This window comes from Falco biarmicus, chromosome 7, assembly GCF_023638135.1.
Source record: "Falco biarmicus isolate bFalBia1 chromosome 7, bFalBia1.pri, whole genome shotgun sequence".
Taxonomy (NCBI): domain Eukaryota; kingdom Metazoa; phylum Chordata; class Aves; order Falconiformes; family Falconidae; genus Falco; species Falco biarmicus.
The window spans coordinates 41,660,547-41,678,686 of NC_079294.1; the positions used below are offsets into that span (position 1 = coordinate 41,660,547).

An 18,140-nucleotide genomic window follows, 5' to 3' on the forward strand; every position below is an offset into this window, starting at 1 on the left:
CGTGTAAGAGGTGCTCATATGCGCTGCACATGAATGGCAGTTTGCAAATGCAGCAGGAATTAATTTCATTACGGTAATTTAGTTTTCTTTCTATGTCTCTGTTGTTTACAGGGCTGTAGGAGCCTTTTGGTGCTTGTATGTCTGTGTTTTACATCACCATTGCGGTTAAAAATGCGTAGGAGTGTGCATGTATTTAACTCCTCTTTAATTCATTGAACTGGGAACATGCAAACCTTTGAGTCTGTGGCCCAGCTATTTACATGTTTGTAAAAAATATGAATGCCTTGGACTGGCTCAGCTGTATGCTCTCTTCAGTGTGTTTCAGGCTGTGTGCCCTGTCCCTGTTCTGTTCTTTCCAGTTCTATAATGTTTCTTTGCTCCCTTCCCCCAGCCTCCCAGGAGACTTAGCCTCTAGTGGTGGCATTCATGAAGCAATTTTGTAGAGTTAAAAACTCAATTACCTCTAATTGGATTGCCCAAATATGCAGGAAAACAGCATAGGTGTTCTCTAGCCTGCTATCATTTGGGAGAGTTTGCCTTTTTACATTTTATACCGGAATACCTAAAAACTACTATGATGCATCACTGACTGTTCAATTTCTGTAGTGCTTTTTGTTTTATTACTTAATAGCAGTGGGAATATTTATTAGTAGAAATATTAGTGTAGTGTTGTACATTGCTTCGTCATTACCAAGATGGTTGCTACCTCTCTGAATTTGCAGTTTAAATAGATGTGTCAGGGAGGGAGGGGAACCAGATGCCTGGAGGGGATGTACGAGCCCAGGATTAGACAGCAGGGCAGTGGCGGAAGGAGGAATAGGATCCAGCCCTCCTAAATTCCTAACCTCGGGTCTCTTCCGCTGAGCCGGGCTTCATCTCCTGTCAACAGCACCCCTGAATGGCAGCAAATTAAGAGTGAAATACCTGCTTCAGCTTTGGCTTCCCTGTTCAAATCACAACAGTGATGTTATATTTCACTTTCTGTGCGTCTGAATATTACCAGGATTTTATTCCAGTTCTTGTAGTTTCAGGCTATTAGCAGCTGAATGCTGAGAAGAGCAATGTACAGTCTGAAGCAGCCGGAGCTGGCAGGAGGGAGCAGTTGAATCAGTATTTCAGAGGAATGGATCAGTGTCAGACACAGGATGTCTAGGACACCTCAGGAATGCACGTTACCGCTAAGCTGAGCATAGCAAGTGTTAGGGAATAGATTTTTGTGCAGCGTTACACTTGCAGCATTATTCTAATGGGAAATAATGTTCTTATTTTAAGTTATGTGGAGCTATTTTTTTAAAAACATTGACCTCATCAGCTCAGGTCAAATTAACTGTTCTTCATTATTGCCTTTTCCTACAATATTGCTTCCTGTGCAAACAACTGTTCAGTGCCTGCTCCTGTTATTCAGTCTGTTTCTTTTATAGCTTGTGGAGCAATTATCCAAAATCCTGTTCCAAATGCAAAAAAAGTCTGTCAAAATACCTTTTTAATCAGTTGTGCTCCTTCAAAGTTGCTTAGACATATGCCAGGTACTCTGAGGTAAGTGAAGTGCATGTTGTGCTACGGTTTAGACTACAACTACTCTGCAGCTCCCAGGAGTGCTTCGCTGCCCTGTCTGTGTGACCGGGAAGTGTTTCAGCCTTCCAGCCTTGCTTTGCCAATTCTTACTGCTCTGGTTTAGTTGGTTTGTTTGTTGGTTTTGGTGTGGCGTGTTTTAATATGTGTGTTTTTGGGGGTGGGTGGGCTGTTTGGTTTTTTTTTTTAAAGTGCTTTTACTATTTGCCCAAAGTTAATTAAAAAAAAAAAAAATCAAGCCTATTTCCTTCCTTCACTATTAGCTCAGCTGGTCTATCTTCAGGCTGAAACACTTCAGATGGAATTGATTTCTTTGAGATGTATGCCAGTCTGAGTTTAATTGGTGTTTTGTTTTTAATCTTCATTTGGCTCATACTAAACCCAGTTCTTCTTTGCAGCTGGGTGCAATATTTCCCTTTTCACAACACTTCATAGTTTAGAATCACAACAGTTATTTTCAAGAGGGAGTAGTGTATTTAGGCGTATAGACCCTCTTGGAATAGATGTATTTGTTTTAGAAAGCCTGCATGTAAAGTTTTCCGTGGCACTGAGCGTTATCTAGACCTCCAGCAGGAGCCTGGCTGAATCTCTTGTACAAGGTCGCTGCATTGCCCTCGCAGCCTCGGTGTCTGTGTGCGTGGTGGTGGCTGTATCCCAGCTCCCGGGCACACTGGGCTGGGCGTCAGTCCCGTGAAGCAGAGTCCCATGGCAGAGGAAACCCAAATGTGCCAGTGAGAGGGCAGTCACAGTGCTTTCCCGCGGGTCTCTGGAGGAAGATGCTCAGAGAACCAGCATTCTTGCCAAGCAGCTTCCCTGAAGTGGAGATTTACAGGGGCTGTGTGTCTGGAGAGCAGGTGCATGTAGTCCTGTAATGCCAGCTCTGCTGGTAGGATTCTAGTTGCTAAGCACCTTCTCATGATTCCTAGTAAAATATATCTATTGCATGTTGCTTTAGCTTTGAATTTGTCATCAATAGCTGTAGCTTTTTTTAAACAATGAGCATTGCATTGATCTGCTGGGAAGGATACCTGTTTCTGAAAAGAAAAAGGGAAAAGAAATTGCAGCTGCTGTATCTCCACCATCTCTGACAATACGTGATAGGGAATTCAAGCATGTGAACTGAGGGACACCAAAAATGCAGAATGATAGAATTTAAGTTAAAGCTAACGTGCTGGCTTTAAACAGTGATCTAGAGTCCTGTGATCCACATACTGCTCACTTAAATCTCATTGGATTATATACACAATATGCCTGCAGCTTCAGAGTAGCATGATGGAGAATGATTAGCAGTAGTAAATATATTTGTCATACTAAATCTCTACCCCTCTGTTTAAATAAAGATGTTTTGTTAAGAGTCAAGCACATACATGCAGAACTGTGCTTAAAGTTTTTGAACACTGGTTTTGAAGTGTGTGCCAGATAAACTTTAAGCGATCTATCATCGGAATGCTTCCTGTGCACTCCAGCCCACAGACTGAAGTCTAAAACATTTAATTGGTTTCTGGCCTTACTAAGTAATTACTAATATATCAAAGTGCATAAACAGTAAGCACATTATATTGAATTTTTTTCCTAATGTAGGTAAGAAATGTTTGTTTTTTTTCTTTTGGGGGAGGTGAATTAAGTGATAGTACCTGTAATGTCCCCTCTCCTCATTTATGCAATGCTGGCCTTGGAAAAGGAAACTGGATTTTGAAAATACAGGTTTATGTCTCCCTGTATCTTTACAGGATTTCTGTTTGGAATGCCTTAGGAAAGATGCCATAGTCAAAATTAAGCTGTTTGGTGGACAGACATAATCAAAACTGTTTGACCTGATTCTGTTTTATGGTTGGGCTCTCTTATACTGCTCTGTTAGAATAAATATTTGTTCATTTGCTTTAAGGCTCCTTTACATGGCTAAAGCAGCACATGTTTATATACACATATTAGTATAAATACAAATCAGGCCCGTAAGTTTGCACAGCTGTAACGACTGGAATTTAGTAAATGAAATAGTGCCAACACTGTTAATTGTTCAGGAGTGAACAGCAAGGCCAATGTACTTGTTAGTAAAGTGGCTGTAGCTGGCAGTGGAGCAAATCTGTTCTGCAGCAGTCACTTTTTGCAATGGAACTGTTCTTAGGGTTTGGGTGTTTTGGGGTTTTCTCTCTATTCTTCAACACCCCCCACCCCCCGTTTGTTTTTTTAATCTTCTGTTTGATTTATGGACTTGGCCAAGAGCCTGCTTGCCTGCCTCTTTACCAACACATTTCAGGAGTACATCTGTGTGTCATGCAGCATGTTTTTTGGTCCCATGAAAAGGTGCTGCATAGGATGAGGCTTGTAGGGAGAAGGCTGCATGAAGGGTTCAGTCAGGCTGTCATTTTCTTCCCTGCTCATATGAGAGCAGGCAATGGGATAGAGCAGCAGAAACTGGGCTTTAGATCTTAATGTAGGATGCCCAAATTCCATCCTAAGCAACAGCCAGACCTGCCACTAGCTATGATAGCACAAAGACACATTGTAAAGTGATCTAAGGAAAATGCCATTGAAATCATCCTGAGATCTTCCTATTTCTGAGTCTTATAGTTCTGAATATGCTATTGCTTGAGTAGGTGTTACTGTGAGCAATAAGGAGAGAGCTGACTGAAAGAAAGAAGGTGGCTGAGAGGAGAGTCCAAAAAAACAGCTGGCAGGGAAATAAAGAATAATAAAAAATTTCTCAATCATTGTTTGTTTTGGAAAGATCATGCTTTAAGCACATGGAAATACTTTACACATTTGAGAAGTGCTGACTTCCTACATGCCTTGTGAAGGAACAGCAAATCATTCATATAATGTAAACACATTTATAGATTGTTCCAATATAACTTTTTTCAGTGCTGCTGTTCTTTTTAACAAGATACAATTTAGTGCATATATGCTCTTTTGATACTACACTTTGGGCAAGAGTTGCAAGCATCATAAATGTTAAGTATCAGAGTTTGTGCTAAATGAGCAGCGTGAAGTTATTGAACCACATTTTTAATGCAAAAAAGTTGTTAAATAGTGCTACTTGATGCACAGTTTAAAAGTAAACATACCAGAAAGTAGTGCTGGGGTGAAACAGAAATAGCTAGCTTGTCTAAAAGTGTGAGTATAAGCAGTCTCATTATGTCTTGCTAGAGATGATATTAAAAAAAAAAAAAAAAAAAGAGGACAAAGTTCCTCTGTAAGGGTAGAATTTTAAACTGGGGAAGAAAAATTAGTAAAATGAGAAGCTTTGGTGCCAAAACTGCAGTGGGTATATTGTGGAGCATGCAGTGGAATTGTATAATCATAGTGCTGGGTGGGGATCTTGAGGTCGTGGGGTCCTTCCTGCTGCTGTGAGGCAGAGCTTGGGGGTACTTAATGACAGGGACCTGCCTAACCTGGTCTTCCAGACCTCTGGAGATGAGACTCTGCAGTTTCCTGGGCAGCCTCTGGTAGTACTTACTCCCTTGCTTTTACATTTTAGGGGAAACTTAGCAACTGCACATTTCCTTGACCTTGTGCAAGTTCATTTTCTATCTAGGTAGATGCCAAAAGCAGGTTGTTCTCTGCCTCTCTGTAGGAACTTTTTATGCACTTGAAGATGACTATGTAAACAGGACTTCACAGAACTAAATATTTTAGAATTTAGATCTTAAAATAGTTCAGATGCCTTAATTGTTACTTAACAATGAAAGCATTGATTTCTTCTGAAAATGGTTGATAGACTGTCTCCGTTCTACAGACTAGATGTGAAATGACGTTCATCAGCTGAGAAGAGGCCTTTTTAGAGAAGAAATTTTTTTTAAAGGGAGCAGTTAAGAAGATTTAAAGAATTCTAGTAAGAGCAATGGAGGATCTGAAGCCATTTAGGCAAGCTGAAGTAATATATTTGTTTGTTTGCATAGAAGAATGTGATCTTTCTGCCATGATCCTTTTTTCTCCGCACTTATCTGCATTTATGAGAACACTACATGTTTCCTTCTAATCCTTTCTTCTGTTGCTGCTGCTGAAAGTACTTTTGTGTCATTCTTCATCTTCTGTTGTTTACCTGGAGGAGAGCTGGTGACCTGGAAAGGCAGGGCTGGGCCAGTGGCTTCACAGGTTCCTCTGAGTCAGCGGTCAGTTGGGTTGTGTCTGTTTGGTTTTGAGAGACTTGTCTATTAGGCACGTGTGTGCAGACCTCCCTCTCAGACTAGTTTTATTCATGAGTTATTCCATTTCTCAATGAACTAGAGCCTATTTGCCTATGTTGTAGAGTATATTGACCTTGCAGCACAGTTAAAAGATCTCCCATATGCCTGTATTTTCTTCCTTGCCTGTTCTCAGGGCATTCTTCGGACAAATTTGGGGTAAGCATGGCCTACAGCTGGCTTTTCTGAAATTCTTGCCAGACTTGAAAAGTCATGCAAGGGGAGCCAAAAGGAGGACAAGAGGGATGGCTGTAGTGGGAGGTAGTCACTGGAAGAAATGTGGCAGGGAAGTCAGTTTTAAGTGCTGGCAGCAGCAGCAGCGGTGGTTATCATGGTGGAGCACAGGCTCAGGGCTTGTGGGGATGGGGAAGCACAGGGCAGCAGGTGAGGTGGGTGCAGGAGGTGGTGGGAACTCGGATGTGAGGTGCTCTGAGCGGGGAGGTCTGGGCAGAGTTTGGCAGAAAGGTGGGTGGGAGCGGGGAGTTTCTTGGAAGGAGGACTGAGGGGCTCCTGCATGGGCTTGGGAATTACAGAGAGCTCTGGGACAGAAGGATTTGGGGAACTGGGGGTTCTGGTACTCGCCTGTCTGGATCTGTTCCTGTGTAGGAAGTCTAGGCTCTTGAGGGCAGCAGGGGATGGTGTGTGCACACTTGGGTGGTTTCAAATGTGACACCCCCCTCCCACCCCCCTTGTTAACAAAAGGTTCTGGCTGTAGGTAGGGGTGTACATGCAGGGACCTGTGTTTCCCACAACATCTTCTGTTTTGCCTTCATCTCTGTTACTAGATACACCAGCCTTGCTAATATATTAATTCCCTACAAGGAAAAAATCTTCAGCGTGTTGATTGAAGCCATGCTCTGTGTGTGTGTGTGTGTACACGTACAACCTTTCTGCACCTTAAGTGGTGCCTAAGTGAACAGAGCAGATAAATGAATGCTTGCTACAGGGTCTTGGAGAGTCAAGTTTTGAGTTTTAAAATAGCACATTTGTAAATTAAAAATACACTTAATAAAGATGTATTTCAAAGGAGCTGTTGGGGGCCCTGGTTTTTAATAGTCCATACTCATCCAAGGTGCACTTGTATTGCGCTAGGGTACTTGCAGCAAAAGATGTTTGCATCAAAGAGACAATGTTCTGTACCAAGGAGACTTCAAAAGTAATTTTCCTCAAGAATGTTTGTTCAGGTGCAGAGGGTGGGAGAAAGGAATATTGTTGTAGGCAATCTGCATTGGACATCAAAAGGTGAATTTCCCCATATATACCTAGTCTGGACTCAGTGTGTCAGGCAAGGTGTCGCTGGAAAGGAATATTGACAGCATTGGCTGCTAATGAAAGAGAAATTATCCTCATGAAATGCCTGGGTCGCTGAAAGTTTGTCTTATCTTTATTCCTCTTCAGTGTTTTGGGTTTTCTTTTGGGGTGTTTTTCTCTTTTACAGAAGATAAACGTGGATAGTGGAGTACATCAAAGTGGAGAATTGACTGTTTTATTGTTCTGCTTTGCCTGCACGTAGTTGCTACACAGGTAACTTGTATTTTGGGGAAATGCGAGGCTCAGGGGTAGTTCAGCAGAATCTGTGGCAGAGCATTAAAATCCTCTCCCTCTTGCAAAGTGGATAATAGCGCGGTAATAGGTTGTATTTTATGCGGGCTCTTTTTTAAAAATATAAAATACATAAGAATATTGTGACTACAAAGAAACCTGCTTTGACTCACTTTAGACAAATGTGTGTAGTGGTATGGGCAGGAAATGGAAGGACAGAGAGCACATGTGGAACCATCTATCTAAATTAGCTGGATGGGGGCCAGGAAACTGAAACTTGCAACATTTGCAATGATTAGTAGAAAATGAAATGATGGCTTTCTAGAAAAATAATGATTCTTGTATTATTCTAGGACATTGAGGTAGATCCTGCAGGAGACAGACAGTATGTTTGAAGGTGGTGCATGTGGAATTGGAAGGCAGTGGAAAGGTAAATAGGAGGGAGGAACAATTTAAAACTGAGGGCCGTGCACAGGAGGAAAGCAGCATGTATTTTTAGGGCTGAGGTCCATTCTCCTGTTTCATCTCTTTAGAGAGGCATAAATAAATAGAGCCCTACTCACTTCTCCGAAGCATAGAAAGAGACTTACAGAAATGTGATCGTCTGCAAGACTGTCAGAGACAGTGCTCAAGTAAACAAGAGCTGCTGATCTGTGCTGGGTAGATGTGCTGACAGACCTAAAAGGGATCAATGTAGGTATCTGATCCTCGCCATCGTTAGGCAGTCAGGCAGTCTTTGGCACTGCAGCTTAGGGCTGCTTGTGTACCTATGGGCATGTGTACACAGCTAGCATTAAAAAAAAAAAGCCACATACATTCAGGACTATGTATAAAGCTGGCCAGATTGTAATGCTTCCCTGTGATAGGCCCTTTGAGTTCAGGCAAGCAAAGTTTGAATAGTCGATTAGCAAATATTTGAAGAATTTTCTGCCTTTCCACAAAGATGGCAGTTTCTCTAAGAGCACGATGGTAGTGCCACTGGGAGTGGCAGCATTTTCTCCACTTTCATTTGGCGCAGGATTTGAGCCAGATCATGACTACAAGTTCAGAAAAGGAATAACCTGGGGAGTTTTCTTGTTGGATTTTCCATCAGCCACATACAAACGTAATAAGGGATGGAGCTGGAGATCTTCAGGGTTGTCTGCTTGACAGAGGAGATGCTGCAATAGATCTTTGACATCTAGATCCTGGTGCTCAAGATCTGTTGGCACTGGCTTGGCCATGCATGCACACCAAGGATTTGCCTTTGTGGTTGTTGCCAGTAAAACATGATTAGGGTTTTCTTTATTGGGGGTGTGTGAGAAGAGGGCTTGGCTTGAGAGAGCTCATGGGAGGATGTAGGAGGGATTGCAGTGGGAACTTCATGCTTCCTTTGTCTTCACCCATTCAGTTTTCACTTACCTTAGTCTGCTGCTTCGTGGGATGATGCCTTGAGCTTGAATTCCCATTTTAATTTATGTAGGATCTGAAGCCTAGGCAGGATTAGGTCAAGAATTCATCTCAGATCAGGCAATTCTAAAATCTGGTTGGAATAAGGAATGAAAAACCCAAACCACTACAATGCAGTTTATATTAAAGCTTAATGTTGTATCAGTTTAGTTTCACTGATAGTGTTGTGTACAGCATCTACTTTATGCTATTTGTTAACCTGTTTTGTGTCTAGTTAGTTAAATGGACTTGAAATACAAAATTAAATAGATGTCACACTTAAAGTAGCAGAAATACTCCTGAAGAGTACTGTACCCATTTAACTGTTGTTGCTTTTAAATTCTGTGTAACTAACTTCAGCTGTAGCTGAGGTGCCAAGTATAAATTTGGTAATGAAGTGTGTTTATCACCTAATTGAAAACCTGTGGAGTTTTTTTAAAGAAAAGGAACCCGAATAAAACATAGGTGGTACCTGAGTTTTGTTTGGCATGAAGAACAAAGTATATATGTGGCTGCACTTCTAATTAATTTTTTATTTAGTTTATTTTTATTTATGAAGAGGCAAAGTATACAGCAAATGCAACTTTTCAAAATGTGAAATTTCTTCTGTAGGAAGAGCCCCCCTTTAGAACTCTGCAGTCTTTAATCTTTGCTTTTAAATACAACACTACGTGACCATGCTGGTTTACCTTCTCTTATCTTCAGCCCATCTCTGCTCCATCTCATTGGTAGCATCAGGCTTAGAAAGGAAGGCAGGAGAGTGTATTTTCAGATATTTTTTGTATGGGTACATTTTCACTATAGTGCAGTCTGTTGTCTTTGATTTTGCTGGCAGAAAAGGAGGAGCAGGAAAGCTAAGGAATGGCCAGCTGAGACTTGGAAAGGGGAGAGAGAACCCATACCTGACATCGCCTGTGGGTGACAGGGAGAGACGCACACAGCAGTTCTTTATTTTTGCAGTTGGAGGTGTGCGTGCATTGTCAATTGCGTGACAGCTAGTACTGAGGGGAGGGAGCTTTTGGGGGGAATTCAGAGATTTAGATCAGGGAATATTTGCTTCAATCAAAATGCTTCATTTCCAGTTAATACCGAGTGACTATTGGGTAAAGCAAGTTCGAACATAATTTTTGGACTGGAGTGTCAATGCAACTTTGAGTGTGGGGTGTTTTTTTCATTTGGTTTGGTTACCCCCTCCTCTAGCAGGGCATGTTTTGCTGAAGGATCAGTTAGAAAACCCAAAGGAATGTGGATAATGTGAATGATAGGGTTACTACTCTGACCACTTTAGCAGATTGAATGAATCTATAAACTATACCCCTTTCACAATTCTTTTATGCTTTTATATTTTTTGATTCAATTAATCTTGAATTTTTTTGTTTGCATAGGGCACACAAAGTATTAAGCTAAGGCCATGGAAAATAACTTTGTAAATGCTTTCTTACTGTTCTGAAATCTAATTAAAAACCTGCAAACTTTGTCATTCATCATTTTACTATAGGAGTGTATTTCTTATGGAGACAGTCTAATATCCTGGAGCAACTTCATGGCATTACAAAAATAATTAATGGACCCTTTTAGGGCAGTGTGTGTTGCTACAATGTGGAATAATACTTCAGTGTTGTAAGTGAATGGTGTGCTAGGAAACACTAATCCCTTGTGTATAGTAACAGGAAGTATGAATATTACTTATTAATAATAATATAAAACACCTTCGGACACATACTTTTTTCTGTGCATGTCTACCTTTTTGTAAGCAACTGTGAATTTTAATTACAGAAAATTTGGTGAGAAGCAAAAATGATTTGTATAATTAAGATGATCTGTTTATTTAAAAGCCTTCAGAAGTTGTAAGAGATGGAACTTGGCTGTATGCGAGGGATGAATGTTGTGCAATAATGCCCCTTCATTCCCCTTTCATAATAAATCTCCGCAGAGTATTCATCTAAAGGACTGGATGCCAAAAAGAACAGGTTCGACTTGTCTGTGAGGATTTACACCACAGTAAAATGCACAACTGCTTTTGTAGAGGTCATTGTGAAGGTCACGGAGCCAGTATGCACCACTCAATGAGAGCAGCCTGTAACAATGGTGTGAGAGGTTGGACTGGGTGAAATCAATATTTAAAACCTCAGATGAAATGTAGCAATGAGCTGGAACCATTAAAACACATGACTTAAGAGACTGTATGCTGTTTTGCAAGAAATGAATAGCCTCTTTTCTGTAAGTTTGCATCTCATACCCTCTGCTGAATGTAGCTCCTAGGTCAGAATGCAAGTGTGCTCGATTCCTGACAACTAAAATTGAAATAACTTATTATGTCTAATAGAAACACTCTCAAACTGTTAGTAATCGGCTCTGTCCAGTTAAAAAAAAAAAAGCCCTCATTGATTTTGAAGTGGTTTTAATTACCTGAAATTTGTCATACCTTTTTTTACAAATAAGGTCTGAGTTTGACCATAGGGTCACTATGTCTTTAAATAAAAGATGATGATCATTTCAAATGGCAACCAGCCATCAATGGGGTTTAGTGCAGAGATTAATTAGTAAACTTTGGAATGCGCTACAGCAAATGCAGCTGATTGGCAATAGCATGTGGAGTAGCAACTGGTGGAAAGCTGGTGCTGCTGAGCAGCAGAGGTATTTCCAAAAAGACTTAAGAGTGCTGTGATATGATGTGCTTTAAATGGCACTGTGCTAGTTGCATCAAACCACTGGTTTTCTATTTAGGCAGTTAAGTAAATGCACAAACTAGAGAATTCTGATGTGCATTTGGAAAGAAAGCAAGTTTTATTCTTTTGATGTGATTAGGTGTACCTCATCAATAAACAGTGAAGTCCCTGAACGTCAGTTTACAGAGGACTGTGGTTTGTCTGCAGTGCGTTTTTTGATATTTTTTTTTTTAACTAGGGAGACAAATGTCAAGGTTACCGTCGAATGCTGAGCTAGGAATTAGACAGAAAAAAGTCACTGAAGTAAATATGATTAATTCAGTGGCTATGGCAGTAAGTAATTTCTTAGAATTCTAGTCTGCTTTTTAAAATGCTATGGATTACTGAGTATGTGTGCTTGTACAATTTATAATTGCTTACTGTTTTCCTTTTAAGGTTTTAAATACATGATTAGAGAAATTCGGAAACTTTCTCTGTAAATTAGCTTTCTAAGGATGCTTGATCTATTTAGTATGAGTAATAGACCCCATTATATATAGTCCCTAGGGGGACTGTTTTCTCCATTTGTGTAGGCCATAGGATTGGAGACCAGATAATAAAACTAAGATGATTTACGTAATAAATAACTGCTCTTGAGAGATTACTTGGAAGCACTGTATACTTCCTAAAATTTCTCTTAATATTATTGTATTAGTCTTTTGATGCCCACCTTCAGTTAGAGGGGCATGGTCAAGCATCCATTTAAATCAGTAAAAAACCCACATCATATCAGTGGGTCTTTGATTCAGAAATGGCCCATGCAACTTGTCTGGCATGGTAAAATTCATCTTACTATATGTATCCTGAGTACTGAGCAAAAGCCTACCCTTGTGGACTAGTTAATGGTATCACTGAAATAGTCATACACAATTTTTGATCTAGAACTGGGGGAGGTGCTTGATCTCTTAAGATATGGATCATCCTGGCTTTGACCCAGAAAACCCTTAAGCATGTGCTTTAAAATTAAGCAAGCATGTGCTCCTCTTGGCTTAACTCTCAGCTCTGTTACTTTGTCCACGTTGCATTTGAGTCCCTGGGGCCCGTCGATGTATTGTGGTGAATCTGTGGACCAGGCAATAGTACATGCTGTTGTTTAATACCTGGTTGTGAGCTATTTCACTTCTGAGCTGTTGGAACTGCCTATGGAAGGATGAGGAGTGGAGACCGGAGCCGCCAGGGTGCTGGTTGTTTCTCTGGGGGCCTGTTTCTGCAAGCCTCTGCTTCCTAGACCATTGTGTTTATTGCCATAGGTAATTGCAGCTAAGCGGATGGGCTCAGTTTACGCAATCAGGTTCAGGCTTGCTTGGCTTTGTTGGACTGGACTTGTAGGCCACAATCCAGACAAAGTAATCAGTATGTGACTGTGCCTTTGACTTTGCAAGGCTCTTTGTGTGCTTAAAGCTGGGTAGTTTTCCAAGCTGAGTGTTGCTGAATCTGGGTCTAAACCCCAAGTAACTGAATGATAAAATTTCCTAATATCAAATGGATTTGTTAGCTTGACATGTCTTTAAAGGAATCCTGTATGTAAATGTGCAGAGGATTGGGGCATTACACCTTGCAAAATGTTCGGTGATAGCATTTGTTAAAAACTTTCACTCTTGCCCTTTGATTGTGTGTGTATCTCTGTGTATACATATTTAACGAACACCCATGCACACAAAAAGCATCTCATTTAAAGACATAGTATTTGAGCACTGCAAACAACTCTCTAATCACTGAGACTATTTTCTTAAAACTAAATCTGCGGTGTGTATGTACAATATATGCATCCAAGTACATTACAAAGCATTATGAATAATTAAAAGCAAACTCCAGCCCTTTACAGAAACAAACGTAGGTACATTCAGCAATGCATAGAGTGCTCTTTGTAGCACTTGGGGGTTGCCTTTTAGTATTGGTCTAAATCTAAGATATGTAAAGTTAAACAAAGTCTGAACTTCCTTGACTTAATAGCAGCAAACAGTCCCTGCAACTCCCTACTTTTGCTAATGCCCCGAGGCAGACCAGTGTAGCTGCTGGGGTAGGCTGGGGCTTGAGGTTAGGTGATTTCACAAGGTGAGCTGCTTTTAGGCTCTGGCGGGCTTTCTTCCTTCCTAGGTCTTTTAGACTTTTTCCTTTCTTCCTAGGTTTCTTAGACATGCCAGCTGTCAATGTTCATCCCAGCAATGAGTGTTTCAGCCAATACAGCAACGGCTGTGAAAAGGAGATGAGGGGGAAGAAAAGCTGATGCAGTGTTGTGTTTTAACTGTGATGCAAGATGAATGTGAGACCAAAGGAGAAAACATGATTTTGTCAGTGTAATTACCCTTTGATAGAAGTTTATATCCAGAGCTAGGGCTAAGTTATTTGGGCTGCTGGGGATTTAAAGGGATTGGTTGGTTGTTAAAGCTTTTAGGTACGGTCTTGCCCCCTTTTGCTGAAAATACTGTCTTCCTGAAGGTTATACATCTTACCTTCACTTTCTTTTTTTTTGTCAAATCTTGGACAGTTCAAAACAAACCCAGAGAACCTACCCCAAATTATTAACACAAACATGCTGTGAAAGCTCCTTGAGCACCTTGCCTTGGCACGATGATATTAGTGTGAGTAAAGTCCAGCAGTTGGGGGAAGGGGGAGAGAAATACCCCTCCAAACTGTCAGCACTTGGGAAAGGAAACACAAAAACCTGTTATTATTCATATGTACTCTAGAGTTTCTGATTTGCTCCCATTGACTTGAGTGGTACGGTATCAGTTACTCCAATGCCTGTAGTGACGGGTTTGTATTTCATGTAATGAAGTGGAACAGCAATGCAGATGCACAGTAGCCCAGTGTTGCTGGATGGATGGCTTCCAGGTAGATGAAGACTTGGACTGACTGGCTTAGGAGGCAATTATCTGTGGTCAGCCAAAGATCGGCTCTTGCTGGTGAGTCTGGAAGTGTGTGCGCATGCTCTGAGTCAGTCTCTTATATACCTTTACGATTGTACCACTGATTAGACTCAAAAATCTTGGCAAATCCTATTTGTGTGGGAAGCTCAAGTGCAAAAACTGGCCTAATTTACTTTATGTAAATCAATATAATCCTGCTTAAGGCCTTTTGGAAAGCACATCTGAGTGAACAGTGTTTTAAGTTAATACAGTGTCTTTTGTGTTCACAGTAACAGCTAGTTTCACTTGAAAAGGGTGTGCTTATGGTTACCTTCTACAAACTTTAGCCATTTTAAACATGGAAGGATGCAATTCTCCTGCATGCACGCATCGTCTTTTGTGAAATGGGTACTTCGAAGATTTAGTATCTTCCAAGTTTGCTTTATGATCAGCAATTCTTTGAACTTGCAAACAAGAAAGTGTGGATAACTTCAAATACCTATTTGAAGTCTCTTTCTAAGGAATGCTTATGTTGGTTTTGACTCTACTATGTGAAGTTTGATCTCTGCCTCAGAACTGGAGTATTGTAGTGGAAATGTAAATACAGTCTGAACTTTTTTGTGATATTTTTAAAATATGCTTTGTCTCTTAAAGACAGAGACTTTATCGCAGAGATCCTGGATATTCAAACCATGGAAACCTGTTTCTGTTCACAAAGGCCCAGATTCAGCAGCTGATCTCTAATCAGCAAAGCTCACTAGCATGTGCATTTGTGCAGGGGACCCTAAACTGTGGTGGTTTAGGCTTGAATATAACATTTTTGGTAATTGTGAAGCTTCATAGAATAGAGAAGGGCCAAGGGTGGAAGCTGACTGAGATGATTTAGAGTTTTATATAAGCACATAAAGCTGCAAGTTGTCTTGTTGTGTTTGGTTTTGAAAAACACTTATTAACTACTTTGACATCTCGCTTTTATTCTCAAACATCTGCTTTAGATTGGTTGCCGTAAAAGTGTAATAATTAATCTTGCCCTCATTTTTGTTATTGCTACCAGAAACCAAACTATTTTTATTACTACTTGTATAGGGATTTGGACCCTGAACTATTTTCAGAGTTGAGAAGAAAATGAGTTTGTATTTTATTTTATCTTTTCTCCCTCACATTCCCCCCAAGCTTACAGGTAAAGTTAATTATATTATAGTTTGTAAGTGCACAAAGATGTTAAGCATGGCTTGTTAAACTGTATAATAAGTTCTACTTTATTTGGTCCAATATTATGAGTTTTAAGGGAATTCAAATGATCACCTTGTTTTGGTTTGTTTCTTAGAGCAGCAGCTGCCCTGAGCCAGCGTAAGATATTTGCATCATCTGTGGAGAGCTTAGCACATATTTTACTGTATGGAAATAATATATGAAAGTCAAAGAAATGAAAACCTTCCTATATGTTTAGTCCTTTGATTAACAAATGTTTTTAATATTTGTTCTTGGGGCTTCCTTTTTCTTGGATTACAACTTGTGTTGTTTCCCAAGAAGCAGTAAGTTGTGTGGCATGCAATGTCAGTATAAGCCCTGATCTCCAGCATGCTGCGTTTGAGTGATTTCTTTCCCTGTGTTGCGTATTATTAAATTTCAGGGCATTCTGCTGATGTGGGTTCATCTAGTACTTATGTCAGAGCATGCAGGAATCTTCCTTTCTACAATGGAAGTGTTGTTTTTAAGGCAAAACTGTCTTGTTATAAACCTATAGTAGGAAATACTCAGGCAGCCTTTCTGACTTGTTCGAAAGCTGATGTTTGTGCTGCAGTTGCTTTCACAGCAGTCTCCTCTTTCAGAATCTGTGGCGACACTTGCTTTAGCAAAAGGTTTCACAAAGGAGCCAGTGACCAAGATGAAACAGATGAGGCATCTCTTTATTTTATAAATAGATAAATAGGATTTTTCTGGGACTAAGTGAAATTGCCATGTGATTGTATTGCTGTTTTGCTGCCAGCTTCTGTTTTCTCTAAGTGAGATGGTAGATTTTTCATGGCAGGAACCATTCCCTTTTCTTTGTCCTAAGGATCCCTTAGATGTTCCTGGTTACTGTGCTTTAAGGAGTTACAAAGGTATAGCTGCTGAAACTCGAGTGATGCGGAAGGCCATGGTAGTTCTTCGGTACGTGGAGGGACTTTCTGCAACACCCTCTGGACCAGCCAGGGCTTACAAATAAGACTTTCTGATCCTGTGAACTTCTGTGAATCCTGACCAAAGTGCTGCTAAAATTCAGGTGCCGTTGGAAGTATACACATCTTTAAAAGCTGTTGTGTCTGTGGTTCAGATTTAAGCATCATTTTGATATAGTCACCTAAACCGTAGATGGAAACTTGCACGGAAAGAAATTAAACCTCGCTGGAAGGACAAAAGACTGTTTTGTGCAGATTAATTTTTTTCAAACTAAACAAGAAAACTCCCTGGGGTAGAAGCAACTGCATTTTTAATGTGTATTTTTCAAAGCAGTGCTGTCAACTGTTAGGTTTGCAGTGTCTCTTCCTGTACCCAGAATAATCAGCTAATGTCTACTTGCATGCTCTGCACGCACATTAGGAAAACAGGCTAGAAATAAACTACCTTCCGCTTTATGTTAAACGTAGTAATTTCTAAATATATTAAGAGGTTGCTGTTTTCATTTAAAACTTGTAGTAAATGTAGCACACAAATACTGTGAGGATGTATCACGTACAGCTCATCTCTGACACTTGAATTTTTTTACTTTAGACTTCAGTTTTTCTAAATGCTTTCTTCTTATATTTTTGCCTGTTTCTAATAATTCCTTGTCTTCTCTTCCTGTTTTTCCTTTTCTATTTGTGTTTTTCTGTTCATCTGCCTGTATTGTCCTTTTCTTCATATTTTATGCCTTTTTTTCAGTCCCTCTTGCTATAAAAACTTCTCTGTTTTCTTTTGTCAGAAGATTATCGACCTTTAGCAGTCCCTCCTTAAAATGTAGCTATTCAAGGAATCTCACTTTATTTCTTCTCTTTATCAGGCTGACATAAGCCATGCTGAATGTGATGTTCTGCATCTTTATCAACAGTTATCTGGGTCTAGGCTGTGTGTATGCTCAGTAAAACAGGGAATATGTCTCTGACTTTCACACACACGCAGTTTCTCATCTTCCACAGACTGAGGTCAGCTTTCTGTTCAGTTTTGTTATTTTAAGCAGTCTTTCTTTTTAAGTCATCCATCAGACTCTACATTCCTTAAAAACGATGTTGTGTAGCTGTGGCTGTTTGGATGGGGGGGAAGCAGCTTTCGAGGATCCCAGGAAAGAACAGATAGTGGAGTACAGTGATGTATGGTTATGAGCTTCTGTTTTACTAATAAAGCAGCTAATTTTTGAAGTTTACTGTTCTCTAGGAATTCCTAAATAACTTTCTTGCTTAATGGAGGGATCATATCAGCGTAACACTCAGCTTAATGCAACAAAATAGGAATACCGGTAGATTGAGCTGTACTAAGACTCAAACAATTGTTGCTGGACGGTGAGTGATGTGCAGTTATTGCTGTGTTCTGATCTCCGCTGGTGTGTCTGTCCCTTTCTTAGCGTTATGCGTCTCGATACACAAGGTGGCATTTGTCAGATTGATTTCTACTTCATGTCCCTTGAAAAATTGGGCCCTTAAAAGGGTAGTTAAAACAATGCTATATTAAAGCCTTTAATCCAGTAATTAGGCTGGCTACTGCAGAGCTTGTGCTTTGTTGATAGTCAAATCAAAATGACCAAGGCTCCAGCAGTTTGGTGGTAGAGATGCAACAAAAGTTTGCTTAATTTTGCTTAATGTTGTATTACTGACATAGCACATTGGGAGCTGGCATAACAA

General features: G+C 40.2%; 1 protein-coding gene across 4 annotated transcripts in view; it reads left to right on the top strand.

Moving 5' to 3' along the window:
- The window catches only part of MNAT1 (MNAT1 component of CDK activating kinase), a 124,621-nt gene that overhangs the window by 61,706 nt on the left and 44,775 nt on the right, over nucleotides 1–18,140 (top strand). The window lies entirely within an intron of this gene.